Source organism: Lineus longissimus, chromosome 12 (assembly GCF_910592395.1).
Source record: "Lineus longissimus chromosome 12, tnLinLong1.2, whole genome shotgun sequence".
Classification (NCBI taxonomy): domain Eukaryota; kingdom Metazoa; phylum Nemertea; class Pilidiophora; order Heteronemertea; family Lineidae; genus Lineus; species Lineus longissimus.
The window spans coordinates 9,393,324-9,412,943 of record NC_088319.1 but is presented as its reverse complement, the minus strand read 5'-3'; the positions used below and the strand labels follow the sequence as shown (position 1 = coordinate 9,412,943).

The 19,620-nt window shown below is 41.9% G+C and overlaps 1 protein-coding gene and 6 non-coding genes across 7 annotated transcripts in view; all 7 read left to right on the top strand.

Moving 5' to 3' along the window:
• The window catches only part of LOC135497104 (uncharacterized), a 235,352-nt gene that overhangs the window by 158,724 nt on the left and 57,008 nt on the right, over window positions 1-19,620 (top strand). The window lies entirely within an intron of this gene.
• Window positions 1,910-2,028, top strand: LOC135497510 (5S ribosomal RNA). The gene has a single exon (XR_010448913.1). It is a non-coding gene; the product is annotated as a 5S ribosomal RNA (ribosomal RNA).
• Window positions 2,370-2,486, top strand: LOC135497441 (U5 spliceosomal RNA). Its single transcript, XR_010448848.1, has one exon. It is a non-coding gene; the product is annotated as a U5 spliceosomal RNA (small nuclear RNA).
• Window positions 4,722-4,840, top strand: LOC135497523 (5S ribosomal RNA). Its single transcript, XR_010448925.1, has one exon. It is a non-coding gene; the product is annotated as a 5S ribosomal RNA (ribosomal RNA).
• On the top strand, window positions 5,182-5,298 carry LOC135497447 (U5 spliceosomal RNA). The gene has a single exon (XR_010448853.1). It is a non-coding gene; the product is annotated as a U5 spliceosomal RNA (small nuclear RNA).
• LOC135497539 (5S ribosomal RNA) lies at window positions 7,534-7,652 on the top strand. Its single transcript, XR_010448930.1, has one exon. It is a non-coding gene; the product is annotated as a 5S ribosomal RNA (ribosomal RNA).
• On the top strand, window positions 7,994-8,110 carry LOC135497446 (U5 spliceosomal RNA). Its single transcript, XR_010448852.1, has one exon. It is a non-coding gene; the product is annotated as a U5 spliceosomal RNA (small nuclear RNA).

The window sequence follows — 19,620 nt, the reverse complement described above, 5'->3', positions numbered from 1 at the left end:
TTTTTGTATAGCGTAAGCAACTGTCTTTCATGGGAGAATGGTCTCTGTAAGAATTATTCAGGAAGAAATGTATAATATTTGGGGTTTTTCGTGATTGTCCGGCCCAATTGGCAATATTGCCATTTGGGATGGTGAACAGAGCTAGGAGCAAATGCGATGCTAATGATTTATTTAAAGAAATAAAATGCCCGATTTAACATCCTGCAGAATCAGGGGAATCGGGCGTTTCCAGTGATATACGACACAAATGGGTTGTCCTCATGCATTCACTTTGAAAACTCATTTTAAAATAGATGTTACGTCCTGTTAATGGGGCACGTCATCATCGCGTACATTTGGGAAAAACTCCCTAACGAGACCTATAGACATTTTTGCAGCCCTGCCATCGCAGGGTAGTTAATGCCAAAGTGACTCCAATCCAACCAACCTCATACCTCAAAGTTATAAACTGATAAGCTGCCCCCCTCCCCACCACCACCGTCATCACTGCCCAATGGCGAATTTAGTCGCACACTGAAGAATGATTTGCCTTGGCGAGTATTAAAAGTTTGTTCGGACTTGCGGTCAACTGGGATGATATTCACTTAGTGACGTCATTGGTCCGTCTGTGATGACGTCACCAACAGGCCCAGCATCGTTTTCTTTGGCTAGCAACGGGCTATTTCAAGGGAGACATTCGCCCCTTCTTTTTACATCGAAGCAAACTAATTGCAGAGAATTATCTCATTTTACTATTTTGATTGGTTCTGAAAAGAACCGTTTTAATTATTATAAAGACTCATTCTACTCTTTTGCTCATAAGCTCCTCTTGCATTTCTTTTTGTAGTCGACTCTTCTCGGCGGCTCTTTCGCATGCATAGAGGTAAAACACTTGACGCACACCTTCTACAGTTGAAAGTTGAAGACGAAAGCTGTTGAACACGGCATTGGTCTTGCTATTGTAGGCTCTCTTGTATCGGGCTTGGAGTCTGTCAATCTGTCTATCGAGGACGCCGACTTGTCGCACCGATGTTTTAAACTTTCTCTCAACCGCTCGCAATCTCTGGTCAATTGTGGTCTTCATGGTTGGTAATTTTCAAGTTGACCCGATGGTCGATGAATTAATGGTGAAATAGTGAGTTGATTTGGATTTTATACTCTACTCACAATCACTCGGTGAGAAAAAGTGCCAATTAGGCCTATTAATTGCCATATTGGTGATTTTAACTCACTCCTCAGATACATTGAGCCCAGGCCTATACAATTATTTGATTACAATCAAGGCGATATCATTGCTTGGCCGGTGAGACGTATCAATCAATTTCGGCTGAATGAGTAATGTCAACTCGAGTTGACATGGTAATTACGCTGCCGGGTGACACGCGACCGCACAAGTATAAATTGGACGAGATAACCCGTCCCACTATTCAACCTGTGAACATCGGAACATATCAAACCGACACCAAAGAAAACATGGAAAACTCAACCAAGTCAGCGCAACTCCACCAACTTGAAGAAAAGTTTTATAAGGCATGCGACCAGATCGTGATGATAGACAGAAAGCTTCAAGACATAACACTTCGGTACAACCACGCTAACGAGGAGGGTCACCGCTCGATGCGCTACAACAGGCGACTCCAGCTTGTAACCCTTGAGGGTGTCAGGGCCGCCTATTACAAATTTGCCGAACTCACTGCAAACAAGATGACAGAGTTGAGATGCGAGCTGTTCGGCGACGAGATTCTACTTCAAGACGATGAGTACGACAGTGATTGATAGTTACACCAAACGGTTCTTTTCAGAACCACAAAATATTTCCAAAGAGACCAACCTGTCACAATATAACATGTCAACAGAAATTAAATGTATGCAGCTTGTAATTATGTCGCTGGCCTACTGTTATAACTAGCCCAAAAAGTCGGCCTCTGATGTCTACGACCATATCATGTTGAAAACACCGGTTCTCGTCCGATCACCGAAGCTAAGCAACGTCGAGCGTAGTTAGTACGTTGATGGGTGACCGCCTCTGAATACCACGTGTTGTAGACTTCAGTTTTTTCGTTATTTTTTTCTCATAATTCTTCCAATATCACTGCACGGTTGGGACGGCTGGAACTGACCAAAGGTCAAAGGTCAAAGCTAGATAACGTAAGCGTGGTCATTTTTTGTATTTCCCTGACTTTTTCTCGATGATCCGCAATTGACATGGCCTACATGGATGAGGCGACAACTGACGACGAGCTGAATGATATGTTCATCAGATCATTACGAATAGCTTGCAATACATTTCTTTTGTCTACAGACTCAGGAACTACTCGGCATCCCATTTTCCAAAATCAAACACATAATGAACAACTTGGCAAGCTCTAGCCAACTCGGGCTGGACACCATCACTCTGGTTTCTCTTCGATTCCACGCATAAATCTTTCGCCTTTTACTAAAGATTTCCGTAGAGAGGAACACTCTAGTGAGTCTATGGTCTCATTAGGGAGTTTTTTTTGTTATTCATGCGCGGTCAACCCCTAACCGTAGTTCCTAAAATCACTGATTTCTCGGTCCTTACAGTATGTCAGCGTTGATTCAGCAGTTGTTTTGGCAAAGACATGTTTTTTTTGAGTTTCTGAAACCTAGAGCGCTACTCAATAGGCGACTAACAAGAAACTACGCATTTATACTGTTGTTGCCGACGTATGTGTACACTGAACTTGGGATGTGCGTCGGCCCCGTGTTGAAATGTCGTCCAGTGCCAGTTGGTGCGCTTTTCGCTGATTTGTGCAAAATTCAACATATCTCAAAAGTTCAATGGTTGACCCTCGATCTTTTTTTGATTTTTGTATAGCGTAAGCAACTGTCTTTCATGGGAGAATGGTCTCTGTAAGAATTATTTAGGAAGAAATGTATAATATTTGGGGTTTTTCGTGATTGTCCGGCCCAATTGGCAATATTGCCATTTGGGATGGTGAACAGAGCTAGGAGCAAATGCGACGCTAATGATTTATTTAAAGAAATAAAATGCCCGATTTAACATCCTGCAGAATCAGGGGAATCGGGCGTTTCCAGTGATATACGACACAAATGGGTTGTCCGCATGCATTCACTTTGAAAACTCATTTTAAAATAGATGTTACGTCCTGTTAATGGGGCACGTCATCATCGCGTACATTTGGGAAAAACTCCCTAACGAGACCTATAGACATTTTTGCAGCCCTGCCATCGCAGGATAGTTAATGCCAAAGTGACTCCAATCCAACCAACCTCATACCTCAAAGTTATAAACTGATAAGCTGCCCCCCTCCCCACCACCACCGTCATCACTGCCCAATGGAGAATTTAGTCGCACACTGAAGAATGATTTGCCTTGGCGAGTATTAAAAGTTTGTTCGGACTTGCGGTCAACAGGGATGATATTCACTTAGTGACGTCATTGGTCCGTCTGTGATGACGTCACCAACAGGCCCAGCATCGTTTTCTTTGGCTAGCAACGGGCTATTTCAAGGGAGACATTCGCCCCTTCTTTTTACATCGAAGCAAACTAATTGCACAGAATTATCTCATTTTACTATTTTGATTGGTTCTGAAAAGAACCGTTTTAATTATTATAAAGACTCATTCTACTCTTTTGCTCATAAGCTCCTCTTGCATTTCTTTTTGTAGTCGACTCTTCTCGGCGGCTCTTTCGCATGCATAGAGGTAAAACACTTGACGCACACCTTCTACAGTTGAAAGTTGAAGACGAAAGCTGTTGAACACGGCATTGGTCTTGCTATTGTAGGCTCTCTTGTATCGGGCTTGGAGTCTGTCAATCTGTCTATCGAGGACGCCGACTTGTCGCACCGATGTTTTAAACTTTCTCTCAACCGCTCGCAATCTCTGGTCAATTGTGGTTTTCATGGTTGGTAATTTTCAAGTTGACCCGATGGTCGATGAATTAATGGTGAAATAGTGAGTTGATTTGGATTTTATACTCTACTCACAATCACTCGGTGAGAAAAAGTGCCAATTAGGCCTATTAATTGCCATATTGGTGATTTTAACTCACTCCTCAGATACATTGAGCCCAGGCCTATACAATTATTTGATTACAATCAAGGCGATATCATTGCTTGGCCGGTGAGACGTATCAATCAATTTCCGCTGAATGAGTAATGTCAACTCGAGTTGACATGGTAATTACGCTGCCGGGTGACACGCGACCGCACAAGTATAAATTGGACGAGATAACCCGTCCCAGTTCACTATTCAACCTGTGAACATCGGAACATATCAAACCGACACCAAAGAAATCATGGAAAACTCAACCAAGTCAGCGCAACTCCACCAACTTGAAGAAAAGTTTTATAAGGCATGCGACCAGATCGTGATGATAGACAGAAATCTTCAAGACATAACACTTCGGTACAACCACGCTAACGAGGAGGGTCACCGCTCGATGCGCTACAACAGGCGACTCCAGCTTGTAACCCTTGAGGGTGTCAGGGCCGCCTATTACAAATTTGCCGAACTCACTGCAAACAAGATGACAGAGTTGAGATGCGAGCTGTTCGGCGACGTGATTCTACTTCAAGACGATGAGTACGACAGTGATTGATAGTTACACCAAACGGTTCTTTTCAGAACCACAAAATATTTCCAAAGAGACCAACCTGTCACAATATAACATGTCAACAGAAATTAAATGTATGCAGCTTGTAATTATGTCGCTGGCCTACTGTTATAACTAGCCCAAAAAGTCGGCCTCTGATGTCTACGACCATATCATGTTGAAAACACCGGTTCTCGTCCGATCACCGAAGCCAAGCAACGTCGAGCGTAGTTAGTACGTTGATGGGTGACCGCCTCTGAATAACACGTGTTGTAGACTTCAGTTTTTTCGTTATTTTTTTCTCATAATTCTTCCAATATCACTGCACGGTTGGGACGGCTGGAACTGACCAAAGGTCAAAGGTCAAAGCTAGATAACGTAAGCGTGGTCATTTTTTGTATTTCCCTGACTTTTTCTCGATGATCCGCAATTGACATGGCCTACATGGATGAGGCGACAACTGACGACGAGCTGAATGATATGTTCATCAGATCATTACGAATAGCTTGCAATACATTTCTTTTGTCTACAGACTCAGGAACTACTCGGCATCCCATTTTCCAAAATCAAACACATAATGAACAACTTGGCAAGCTCTAGCCAACTCGGGCTGGACACCATCACTCTGGTTTCTCTTCGATTCCACGCATAAATCTTTCGCCTTTTACTAAAGATTTCCGTAGAGAGGAACACTCTAATGAGTCTATGGTCTCATTAGGGAGTTTTTTTTGTTATTCATGCGCGGTCAACCCCTAACCGTAGTTCCTAAAATCACTGATTTCTCGGTCCTTACAGTATGTCAGCGTTGATTCAGCAGTTGTTTTGGCAAAGACATGTTTTTTTTGAGTTTCTGAAACCTAGAGCGCTACTCAATAGGCGACTAACAAGAAACTACGCATTTATACTGTTGTTGCCGACGTATGTGTACACTGAACTTGGGATGTGCGTCGGCCCCGTGTTGAAATGTCGTCCAGTGCCAGTTGGTGCGCTTTTCGCTGATTTGTGCAAAATTCAACATATCTCAAAAGTTCAATGGTTGACCCTCGATTTTTTTTTGATTTTTGTATAGCGTAAGCAACTGTCTTTCATGGGAGAATGGTCTCTGTAAGAATTATTCAGGAAGAAATGTATAATATTTGGGGTTTTTCGTGATTGTCCGGCCCAATTGGCAATATTGCCATTTGGGATGGTGAACAGAGCTAGGAGCAAATGCGACGCTAATGATTTATTTAAAGAAATAAAATGCCCGATTTAACATCCTGCAGAATCAGGGGAATCGGGCGTTTCCAGTGATATACGACACAAATGGGTTGTCCTCATGCATTCACTTTGAAAACTCATTTTAAAATAGATGTTACGTCCTGTTAATGGGGCACGTCATCATCGCGTACATTTGGGAAAAACTCCCTAACGAGACCTATAGACATTTTTGCAGCCCTGCCATCGCAGGGTAGTTAATGCCAAAGTGACTCCAATCCAACCAACCTCATACCTCAAAGTTATAAACTGATAAGCTGCCCCCCTCCCCACCACCACCGTCATCACCGCCCAATAGAGAATTTAGTCGCACACTGAAGAATGATTTGCCTTGGCGAGTATTAAAAGTTTGTTCGGACTTGCGGTCAACTGGGATGATATTCACTTAGTGACGTCATTGGTCCGTCTGTGATGACGTCACCAACAGGCCCAGCATCGTTTTCTTTGGCTAGCAACGGGCTATTTCAAGGGAGACATTCGCCCCTTCTTTTTACATCGAAGCAAACTAATTGCACAGAATTATCTCATTTTACTATTTTGATTGGTTCTGAAAAGAACCGTTTTAATTATTATAAAGACTCATTCTACTCTTTTGCTCATAAGCTCCTCTTGCATTTCTTTTTGTAGTCGACTCTTCTCGGCGGCTCTTTCGCATGCATAGAGGTAAAACACTTGACGCACACCTTCTACAGTTGAAAGTTGAAGACGAAAGCTGTTGAACACGGCATTGGTCTTGCTATTGTAGGCTCTCTTGTATCGGGCTTGGAGTCTGTCAATCTGTCTATCGAGGACGCCGACTTGTCGCACCGATGTTTTAAACTTTCTCTCAACCGCTCGCAATCTCTGGTCAATTGTGGTTTTCATGGTTGGTAATTTTCAAGTTGACCCGATGGTCGATGAATTAATGGTGAAATAGTGAGTTGATTTGGATTTTATACTCTACTCACAATCACTCGGTGAGAAAAAGTGCCAATTAGGCCTATTAATTGCCATATTGGTGATTTTAACTCACTCCTCAGATACATTGAGCCCAGGCCTATACAATTATTTGATTACAATCAAGGCGATATTATTGCTTGGCCGGTGAAAAGTATCAATCAATTTCGGCTGAATGAGTAATGTCAACTCGAGTTGACATGGCAATTACGCTGCCGGGTGACACGCGACCGCACAAGTATAAATTGGACGAGATAACCCGTCCCAGTTCACTATTCAACCTGTGAACATCGGAACATATCAAACCGACACCAAAGAAAACATGGAAAACTCAACCAAGTCAGCGCAACTCCACCAACTTGAAGAAAAGTTTTATAAGGCATGCGACCAGATCGTGATGATAGACAGGAAGCTTCAAGACATAACACTCCGGTACAACCACGCTAACGAGGAGGGTCACCGCTCGATGCGCTACAACAGGCGACTCCAGCTTGTAACCCTTGAGGGTGTCAGGGCCGCCTATTACAAATTTGCCGAACTCACTGCAAACAAGATGACAGAGTTGAGATGCGAGCTGTTCGGCGACGAGATTCTACTTCAAGACCATAAGTACGACAGTGATTGCTAGTTACACCAAACGGTTCTTTTCAGAACCACAAAATATTTCCAAAGAGACCAACCTGTCACAATATAACATGTCAACAGAAATTAAATGTATGCAGTTTGTAATTATGTCGCTGGCCTACTGTTATAACTAGCCCAAAAAGTCGGCCTCTGATGTCTACGACCATATCATGTTGAAAACACCGGTTCTCGTCCGATCACCGAAGCCAAGCAACGTCGAGCGTGGTTAGTACGTTGATGGGTGACCGCCTCTGAATACCACGTGTTGTAGACTTCAGTTTTTTCGTTATTTTTTTCTCATAATTCTTCCAATATCACTGCACGATTAGGACGGCTGGAAATGACCAAAGGTCAAAGGTCAAAGCTAGATAACGTAAGCGTGGTCATTTTTTGTATTTCCCTGACTTTTTCTCGATGATCCGCAATTGACATGGCCTACATGGATGAGGCGACAACTGACGACGAGCTGAATGATATGTTCATCAGATCATTACGAATAGCTTGCAATACATTTCTTTTGTCTACAGACTCAGGAACTACTCGGCATCCCATTTTCCAAAATCAAACACATAATGAACAACTTGGCAAGCTCTAGCCAACTCGGGCTGGACACCATCACTCTGGTTTCTCTTCGATTCCACGCATAAATCTTTCGCCTTTTACTAAAGATTTCCGTAGAGAGGAACACTCTAATGAGTCTATGGTCTCATTAGGGAGTTTTTTTTGTTATTCATGCGCGGTCAACCCCTAACCGTAGTTCCTAAAATCACTGATTTCTCGGTCCTTACAGTATGTCAGCGTTGATTCAGCAGTTGTTTTGGCAAAGACATGTTTTTTTTGAGTTTCTGAAACCCAGAAGTATTAAGGTAGCAGGAAGGGTTGGGCGTTTGTGGTTTCTGAGTCTGAGGGGGTTGGTGTCTGTTGACTGTGCTTTAAGAGAGACTAGGCATGGCGCCAGTCTCTCTTAAAGCACAGTCAACAGGCATTTGGTCTCAGTATTTGGGTTTTGATTGCCATGACTGTACCCCTGTAAAAGTCAGAGGAGGAGAAGTTTGGAATGATGAAAGCATTGAAGAAGAAGAAATGTTATTATTGAGGAAAGCTAAATTTATTATGAGACTAGAAGGCAGTGTCCTGACTTGATTATTTTGAAAATGGCGGTCTGAACACATTAAAAGGTGGAACATGGCATTTTATCGACTTTGAAGTGCTCCGCAGTTAAAGGGAGACTATAGGCAGCAGCTAGGTAGGCAAGATAAAGTCATACAAATTTGCCAATAGGGGTCAGTCATATCTCTAGGCATGGCGCCAGTCTCTCTTAAAGCACAGTCAACAGGCATTTGATCTTAGTATTTGGGTAAGTACAGAATCAAGGCAGCACAGAGAGCAATGATTGAACGATGCTGTGGACAAGTCCAAGGATACTGCATCAGTCACGACCAACTTCTCATCAGAAAGCGTCACCACCAGCATATTCAATGTTCAGTTCCAACCTGTACCAGTCCAATGCACGCCTGTGATGGTCAGCAGTGGTCAGCTTAGCGCGATATGGAACATTCTTCCGAAACTCAAGCGAGGGAAGTCTGCTCATTTGCCTATCTCGTGCACTGCTCCTTCTTGTCAAACATCGTAGTGAAATCGTGGTACAGTGGGGCGTCCTCGAGGATTGCAGCTGGTCGGACAGACGTGAGGTGGAATGTGGGCGGCTGCACTTCTTCGTTGATGTGCGATGGCAGATAGCACAGTTGTTGCGTTGCATGACAGCTGAAAGTGAATGTGATATCATAGAACTGAGGCGTTTGCAATGAGACTATAGGTGAAGTAGAAGCAAGGAATGAAATGGGCCATCTTCCAGTGACTAATATACAGAGTAAGGGCCCTGGGTGTTGTTAGATTCAGCATTGAATGTATTCCTCGTACAAGCGTGAATAGTGTGGACATACAGTGAGAGGTGAGAGACCCCTATTGACTACTTCTTGTAACTTTATCTTGGATATTATATTAGTATTGAACTTCTAGCCATGGAATATGAAGAAATTGAAGTTGTAGGCATGGAATATGAAAAATTATTCAACGGTGAAAGACATTATTCCATGAGGCTTTGCCGTGATCGCAAAGGACGCGACGTGATTGGTTCACATGCTAATGAGGTATGATAATGATAATTACCTCTATAATGCTACTTGGATAGCGACTGTGTCGTTGACTGCAACAGTGGTCTATGTCAATGTGTACCTGTAATGTCAATGAAGTATGATGAGGTGATGACGATAGTGCAATTATTAAATATTGGCAAGAGATCATACTGCAACATAGGTCTTGTTTTTGACAGATGACTGTGCGACATTCCCATTGGGTCTTGTTAGAGTCAGCGCTGCATGTATTCCTTGTACAAGCTTGAATAACTGTGACGGACTTTGAGGGGTGAGAGACCCCTATCGGCTACTTCGTCTAACTTTATCTTGCCTACCTAGCTGCTAGCAATAGTGCCCCTTTATCAAGACTGAAACACACTGTGTGGGGCTAAGAAATTACCTTTATAATCCTAGTTGGATAACCACTGTGTAGATGATTTGAAGAGTGCTCTGTGGATGTGTGCCTGTAATGTCAATGAAAGTATGATGAGGTGATGACGATAGCGGAATGACGAAATATTGGAAAGAGATCTATTCCTAGAAGAACATATGTCCTGTTTTGACTAGGTGGCGCATTTTAGAATCAGCAGTGAGCACTGTGTGTAACATGGTGGAGGCAGCGGAGATAATAACTGTGTCGAAAGTATTGTTATAGGGCCTTCCCTAGGCCCATGGGGTTAAATTTACAATCCACGATTGAAAAGACGTAGTTTGATCGCATTCAACTATAAATCCATTGAACAGTTGTGTTCCTTTAGTCAACCGATGACCTTTTGTTGGGCCATGATCGGGGATTGTAAACTGTAAATGTATTATGGACTGGGAGACGGGGGAAACACAAGTGAAATAGACCAAAACAAGTGATTTTGGGGCTTTGGTTTAGACGCATGCCCCACATGCGCCATGCGGGATTATACGGTTCATGTGAACTTGTTGACATCTACATGATCTAGTGCTGTTATTGGTCATGGTACATGGTAGGCCTAATCATCATGGCTATATGTTTCAGGAAAAGCTCGGATTAAAATGAACTGCCGATGAATAATGATGTTGTTCATGTTTACCATGTTTACTAGTACATAGCCATAGGGTATGCACTGGCCAGTGCACTTTCTGCACGTCGTCATGGTCATGTACGTGATACCGTAACCTTGCATATTTTGTTTTTTGAATGCGCATGCTTTTTGGGCAAAATCACTTGTACCAACACTAATGAATAATGTCTTCTTATCCCTATGACTCCATACACAGTGAGGGCATTGTCCCATTCCCATCAAATGGTAACTTATTGTACCGTATTAGGGTGGAAGTTGGGGAGCAGATACCTACCGTTGCACGCCTGTCATAATCAGTAGTGATGAGCTTAGCGCGATATGGAACATTCTTCAGAAACTCAATCGAGGGAAGTCTGCTCATTAGCATATCTCGCGCACTGCTCCTTCTTGTCAAACATCGTAGTGAAATCGAAATGGAAAACGTCTGGCTTTGCGCCAGACGTTGAGACTAATAAGTGAAGAACTAATAGGTAAAGAACTTCTACTTGCGCGAGACTGCTCTGATAAAATTATCATTGCAGAGACTACGGTGACGTACACATATATTTTTTACAATCAAAAATGCCCTCAAAAGACGACATGGAATGATTATTTTATTGATATTTCCTACTATATACCTTCCAATTATCACTTTATACAAATAGATCGGCGTTAGGTCGCATGCTTTTCTTTCCTGGTGACACTATAAAGCAAAATAGTTGCAACCCCGTAAATGCGCTATAAGTCCAATAATAAGTGACGGTGACCCGTTATAAATGTTTCGCCAGCTTCGCTTTTTTGCCGCTACGCGGCGCGTTGGGCCCTTGCGTCTAGAGCGCTACTCAATAGGCGACTAACAAGAAACTACGCATTTATACTGTTGTTGCCGACGTATGTGTACACTGAACTTGGGATGTGCGTCGGCCCCGTGTTGAAATGTCGTCCAGTGCCAGTTGGTGCGCTTTTCGCTGATTTGTGCAAAATTCAACATATCTCAAAAGTTCAATGGTTGACCCTCGATTTTTTTTTGATTTTTGTATAGCGTAAGCAACTGTCTTTCATGGGAGAATGGTCTCTGTAAGAATTATTCAGGAAGAAATGTATAATATTTGGGGTTTTTCGTGATTGTCCGGCCCAATTGGCAATATTGCCATTTGGGATGGTGAACAGAGCTAGGAGCAAATGCGACGCTAATGATTTATTTAAAGAAATAAAATGCCCGATTTAACATCCTGCAGAATCAGGGGAATCGGGCGTTTCCAGTGATATACGACACAAATGGGTTGTCCTCATGCATTCACTTTGAAAACTCATTTTAAAATAGATGTTACGTCCTGTTAATGGGGCACGTCATCATCGCGTACATTTGGGAAAAACTCCCTAACGAGACCTATAGACATTTTTGCAGCCCTGCCATCGCAGGGTAGTTAATGCCAAAGTGACTCCAATCCAACCAACCTCATACCTCAAAGTTATAAACTGATAAGCTGCCCCCCTCCCCACCACCACCGTCATCACTGCCCAATAGAGAATTTAGTCGCACACTGAAGAATGATTTGCCTTGGCGAGTATTAAAAGTTTGTTCGGACTTGCGGTCAACTGGGATGATATTCACTTAGTGACGTCATTGGTCCGTCTGTGATGACGTCACCAACAGGCCCAGCATCGTTGTTTTATCATATGTTAAAAAAAGGCTGTCAGGGTAATGTCAACCTTACCTTAAGGTCTCATTAGGGAGTTTTTTTTGTTATTCATGCGCGGCCAACCCCTAACCGTAGTTCCTAAAATCATTGATTTCTCGGTCCTTACAGTATGTCAGCGTTGATTCAGCAGTTGTTTTGGCAAAGACATGTTTTTTTGGAGTTTCTGAAACCTAGAGCGCTATTCAATAGGCGACTAACAAGAAACTACGCATTTATACTGTTGTTGCCGACGTATGTGTACACTGAACTTGGGATGTGCGTCGGCCCCGTGTTGAAATGCCGTCCAGTGCCAGTTGGTGCGTTTTTCGCTGATTTGTGCAAAATTCAACATATCTCAAAAGTTCAATGGTTGACCCTCGATTTTTTTTTGATTTTTGTATAGCGTAAGCAACTGTCTTTCATGGGAGAATGGTCTCTGTAAGAATTATTCAGGAAGAAATGTATAATATTTGGGGTTTTTCGTGATTGTCCGGCCCAATTGGCAATATTGCCATTTGGGATGGTGAACAGAGCTAGGAGCAAATCCGACGCTTATGATTTATTTAAAAAAATAAAATGCCCGATTTAACATCCTGCAGAATCAGGGGAATCGGGCGTTTCCAGTGATATACGACACAAATGGGTTGTCTTCATGCATTCACTTTGGAAACGCATTTTAAAATAGATGTTACGTCCTGTTAATGGGGCACGTCATCATCGCGTACATTTGGGAAAAACTCCCTAACGAGACCTTAAGACGTAAAGACGACATTTTCATGAGCTCAGAAACTATTAATTTCAACTTAACCACGTAGCTATGAATAATTTGAATAATTTCCAACAGAAATCTATATGAAATATGCAATATTGGTGAACAGAGCGCCGTTTGAAACAACAGTGCGTCATCGTTTTCTTCAACGCATTTTCAGTTTGCCCGAGGTGAAACTCGGCCCTTTTCATCAAATTTGGTATCTCATGGCAACGGAGGTGTCCTCTTAAAGAATCCAGTCGGACTTTTTGCACATATTGCAAAGAAATGCCTTGACTACCTGAAAATACAATCTGTTCGGCATTCCCAAGGTCAGTTTTGCTTGCAGCGCGAATGCAAAAAGACCAGTTGCGCTTAAAGGGGTACCTGTTTTAAGTGCTGTTTCCACCAAATGTGAACACTGCGGTGGCACAAGGCATGAATTGCCTTGCCCAAGGACTAAACAAATATGCTTCTATATGATATATGTTGAATATATGAATAGCTTGATTCTTTCCGGATAAGAATATGCATGTTTTGCAGTATGTGATTGACGCTGAACGTGATTATTTTGCACAATTGAGGCGTTCTATATATTTCGACGTATGGGATGCTAAGTATGACACAATTTGAGCAGATTGTCATAGTACATATGATATTTCTAGATGGTCGTTCCAGCCTTTCCTTTTGAGGAAACCAGTGTTGTCGGGTATCAGGAGACTTGTAGGAGGCTGCAGTTTTATCATATGTTAAAAAAAGGCTGTCAGGGTAATGTCAACCTTACCTTAAGGTCTCATTAGGGAGTTTTTTTTGTTATTCATGCGCGGCCAACCCCTAACCGTAGTTCCTAAAATCATTGATTTCTCGGTCCTTACAGTATGTCAGCGTTGATTCAGCAGTTGTTTTGGCAAAGACATGTTTTTTTGGAGTTTCTGAAACCTAGAGCGCTATTCAATAGGCGACTAACAAGAAACTACGCATTTATACTGTTGTTGCCGACGTATGTGTACACTGAACTTGGGATGTGCGTCGGCCCCGTGTTGAAATGCCGTCCAGTGCCAGTTGGTGCGTTTTTCGCTGATTTGTGCAAAATTCAACATATCTCAAAAGTTCAATGGTTGACCCTCGATTTTTTTTTGATTTTTGTATAGCGTAAGCAACTGTCTTTCATGGGAGAATGGTCTCTGTAAGAATTATTCAGGAAGAAATGTATAATATTTGGGGTTTTTCGTGATTGTCCGGCCCAATTGGCAATATTGCCATTTGGGATGGTGAACAGAGCTAGGAGCAAATCCGACGCTTATGATTTATTTAAAAAAATAAAATGCCCGATTTAACATCCTGCAGAATCAGGGGAATCGGGCGTTTCCAGTGATATACGACACAAATGGGTTGTCTTCATGCATTCACTTTGGAAACGCATTTTAAAATAGATGTTACGTCCTGTTAATGGGGCACGTCATCATCGCGTACATTTGGGAAAAACTCCCTAACGAGACCTTAAGACGTAAAGACGACATTTTCATGAGCTCAGAAACTATTAATTTCAACTTAACCACGTAGCTATGAATAATTTGAATAATTTCCAACAGAAATCTATATGAAATATGCAATATTGGTGAACAGAGCGCCGTTTGAAACAACAGTGCGTCATCGTTTTCTTCAACGCATTTTCAGTTTGCCCGAGGTGAAACTCGGCCCTTTTCATCAAATTTGGTATCTCATGGCAACGGAGGTGTCCTCTTAAAGAATCCAGTCGGACTTTTTGCACATATTGCAAAGAAATGCCTTGACTACCTGAAAATACAATCTGTTCGGCATTCCCAAGGTCAGTTTTGCTTGCAGCGCGAATGCAAAAAGACCAGTTGCGCTTAAAGGGGTACCTGTTTTAAGTGCTGTTTCCACCAAATGTGAACACTGCGGTGGCACAAGGCATGAATTGCCTTGCCCAAGGACTAAACAAATATGCTTCTATATGATATATGTTGAATATATGAATAGCTTGATTCTTTCCGGATAAGAATATGCATGTTTTGCAGTATGTGATTGACGCTGAACGTGATTATTTTGCACAATTGAGGCGTTCTATATATTTCGACGTATGGGATGCTAAGTATGACACAATTTGAGCAGATTGTCATAGTACATATGATATTTCTAGATGGTCGTTCCAGCCTTTCCTTTTGAGGAAACCAGTGTTGTCGGGTATCAGGAGACTTGTAGGAGGCTGCAGTTTTATCATATGTTAAAAAAAGGCTGTCAGGGTAATGTCAACCTTACCTTAAGGTCTCATTAGGGAGTTTTTTTTGTTATTCATGCGCGGCCAACCCCTAACCGTAGTTCCTAAAATCATTGATTTCTCGGTCCTTACAGTATGTCAGCGTTGATTCAGCAGTTGTTTTGGCAAAGACATGTTTTTTTGGAGTTTCTGAAACCTAGAGCGCTATTCAATAGGCGACTAACAAGAAACTACGCATTTATACTGTTGTTGCCGACGTATGTGTACACTGAACTTGGGATGTGCGTCGGCCCCGTGTTGAAATGCCGTCCAGTGCCAGTTGGTGCGTTTTTCGCTGATTTGTGCAAAATTCAACATATCTCAAAAGTTCAATGGTTGACCCTCGATTTTTTTTTGATTTTTGTATAGCGTAAGCAACTGTCTTTCATGGGAGAATGGTCTCTGTAAGAATTATTCAGGAAGAAATGTATAATATTTGGGGTTTTTCGTGATTGTCCGGCCCAATTGGCAATATTGCCATTTGGGATGGTGAACAGAGCTAGGAGCAAATCCGACGCTTATGATTTATTTAAAAAAATAAAATGCCCGATTTAACATCCTGCAGAATCAGGGGAATCGGGCGTTTCCAGTGATATACGACACAAATGGGTTGTCTTCATGCATTCACTTTGGAAACGCATTTTAAAATAGATGTTACGTCCTGTTAATGGGGCACGTCATCATCGCGTACATTTGGGAAAAACTCCCTAACGAGACCTTAAGACGTAAAGACGACATTTTCATGAGCTCAGAAACTATTAATTTCAACTTAACCACGTAGCTATGAATAATTTGAATAATTTCCAACAGAAATCTATATGAAATATGCAATATTGGTGAACAGAGCGCCGTTTGAAACAACAGTGCGTCATCGTTTTCTTCAACGCATTTTCAGTTTGCCCGAGGTGAAACTCGGCCCTTTTCATCAAATTTGGTATCTCATGGCAACGGAGGTGTCCTCTTAAAGAATCCAGTCGGACTTTTTGCACATATTGCAAAGAAATGCCTTGACTACCTGAAAATACAATCTGTTCGGCATTCCCAAGGTCAGTTTTGCTTGCAGCGCGAATGCAAAAAGACCAGTTGCGCTTAAAGGGGTACCTGTTTTAAGTGCTGTTTCCACCAAATGTGAACACTGCGGTGGCACAAGGCATGAATTGCCTTGCCCAAGGACTAAACAAATATGCTTCTATATGATATATGTTGAATATATGAATAGCTTGATTCTTTCCGGATAAGAATATGCATGTTTTGCAGTATGTGATTGACGCTGAACGTGATTATTTTGCACAATTGAGGCGTTCTATATATTTCGACGTATGGGATGCTAAGTATGACACAATTTGAGCAGATTGTCATAGTACATATGATATTTCTAGATGGTCGTTCCAGCCTTTCCTTTTGAGGAAACCAGTGTTGTCGGGTATCAGGAGACTTGTAGGAGGCTGCAGTTTTATCATATGTTAAAAAAAGGCTGTCAGGGTAATGTCAACCTTACCTTAAGGTCTCATTAGGGAGTTTTTTTTGTTATTCATGCGCGGCCAACCCCTAACCGTAGTTCCTAAAATCATTGATTTCTCGGTCCTTACAGTATGTCAGCGTTGATTCAGCAGTTGTTTTGGCAAAGACATGTTTTTTTGGAGTTTCTGAAACCTAGAGCGCTATTCAATAGGCGACTAACAAGAAACTACGCATTTATACTGTTGTTGCCGACGTATGTGTACACTGAACTTGGGATGTGCGTCGGCCCCGTGTTGAAATGCCGTCCAGTGCCAGTTGGTGCGTTTTTCGCTGATTTGTGCAAAATTCAACATATCTCAAAAGTTCAATGGTTGACCCTCGATTTTTTTTTGATTTTTGTATAGCGTAAGCAACTGTCTTTCATGGGAGAATGGTCTCTGTAAGAATTATTCAGGAAGAAATGTATAATATTTGGGGTTTTTCGTGATTGTCCGGCCCAATTGGCAATATTGCCATTTGGGATGGTGAACAGAGCTAGGAGCAAATCCGACGCTTATGATTTATTTAAAAAAATAAAATGCCCGATTTAACATCCTGCAGAATCAGGGGAATCGGGCGTTTCCAGTGATATACGACACAAATGGGTTGTCTTCATGCATTCACTTTGGAAACGCATTTTAAAATAGATGTTACGTCCTGTTAATGGGGCACGTCATCATCGCGTACATTTGGGAAAAACTCCCTAACGAGACCTTAAGACGTAAAGACGACATTTTCATGAGCTCAGAAACTATTAATTTCAACTTAACCACGTAGCTATGAATAATTTGAATAATTTCCAACAGAAATCTATATGAAATATGCAATATTGGTGAACAGAGCGCCGTTTGAAACAACAGTGCGTCATCGTTTTCTTCAACGCATTTTCAGTTTGCCCGAGGTGAAACTCGGCCCTTTTCATCAAATTTGGTATCTCATGGCAACGGAGGTGTCCTCTTAAAGAATCCAGTCGGACTTTTTGCACATATTGCAAAGAAATGCCTTGACTACCTGAAAATACAATCTGTTCGGCATTCCCAAGGTCAGTTTTGCTTGCAGCGCGAATGCAAAAAGACCAGTTGCGCTTAAAGGGGTACCTGTTTTAAGTGCTGTTTCCACCAAATGTGAACACTGCGGTGGCACAAGGCATGAATTGCCTTGCCCAAGGACTAAACAAATATGCTTCTATATGATATATGTTGAATATATGAATAGCTTGATTCTTTCCGGATAAGAATATGCATGTTTTGCAGTATGTGATTGACGCTGAACGTGATTATTTTGCACAATTGAGGCGTTCTATATATTTCGACGTATGGGATGCTAAGTATGACACAATTTGAGCAGATTGTCATAGTACATATGATATTTCTAGATGGTCGTTCCAGCCTTTCCTTTTGAGGAAACCAGTGTTGTCGGGTATCAGGAGACTTGTAGGAGGCTGCAGTTTTATCATATGTTAAAAAAAGGCTGTCAGGGTAATGTCAACCTTACCTTAAGGTCTCATTAGGGAGTTTTTTTTGTTATTCATGCGCGGCCAACCCCTAACCGTAGTTCCTAAAATCATTGATTTCTCGGTCCTTACAGTATGTCAGCGTTGATTCAGCAGTTGTTTTGGCAAAGACATGTTTTTTTGGAGTTTCTGAAACCTAGAGCGCTATTCAATAGGCGACTAACAAGAAACTACGCATTTATACTGTTGTTGCCGACGTATGTGTACACTGAACTTGGGATGTGCGTCGGCCCCGTGTTGAAATGCCGTCCAGTGCCAGTTGGTGCGTTTTTCGCTGATTTGTGCAAAATTCAACATATCTCAAAAGTTCAATGGTTGACCCTCGATTTTTTTTTGATTTTTGTATAGCGTAAGCAACTGTCTTTCATGGGAGAATGGTCTCTGTAAGAATTATTCAGGAAGAAATGTATAATATTTGGGGTTTTTCGTGATTGTCCGGCCCAATTGGCAATATTGCCATTTGGGATGGTGAACAGAGCTAGGAGCAAATCCGACGCTTATGATTTATTTAAAAAAATAAAATGCCCGATTTAACATCCTGCAGAATCAGGGGAATCGGGCGTTTCCAGTGATATACGACACAAATGGGTTGTCTTCATGCATTCACTTTGGAAACGCATTTTAAAATAGATGTTACGTCCTGTTAATGGGGCACGTCATCATCGCGTACATTTGGGAAAAACTCCCTAACGAGACCTTAAGACGTAAAGACGACATTTTCATGAGCTCAGAAACTATTAATTTCAACTTAACCACGTAGCTATGAATAATTTGAATAATTTCCAACAGAAATCTATATGAAATATGCAATATTGGTGAACAGAGCGCCGTTTGAAACAACAGTGCGTCATCGTTTTCTTCAACGCATTTTCAGTTTGCCCGAGGTGAAACTCGGCCCTTTTCATCAAATTTGGTATCTCATGGCAACGGAGGTGTCCTCTTAAAGAATCCAGTCGGACTTTTTGCACATATTGCAAAGAAATGCCTTGACTACCTGAAAATACAATCTGTTCGGCATTCCCAAGGTCAGTTTTGCTTGCAGCGCGAATGCAAAAAGACCAGTTGCGCTTAAAGGGGTACCTGTTTTAAGTGCTGTTTCCACCAAATGTGAACACTGCGGTGGCACAAGGCATGAATTGCCTTGCCCAAGGACTAAACAAATATGCTTCTATATGATATATGTTGAATATATGAATAGCTTGATTCTTTCCGGATAAGAATATGCATGTTTTGCAGTATGTGATTGACGCTGAACGTGATTATTTTGCACAATTGAGGCGTTCTATATATTTCGACGTATGGGATGCTAAGTATGACACAATTTGAGCAGATTGTCATAGTACATATGATAT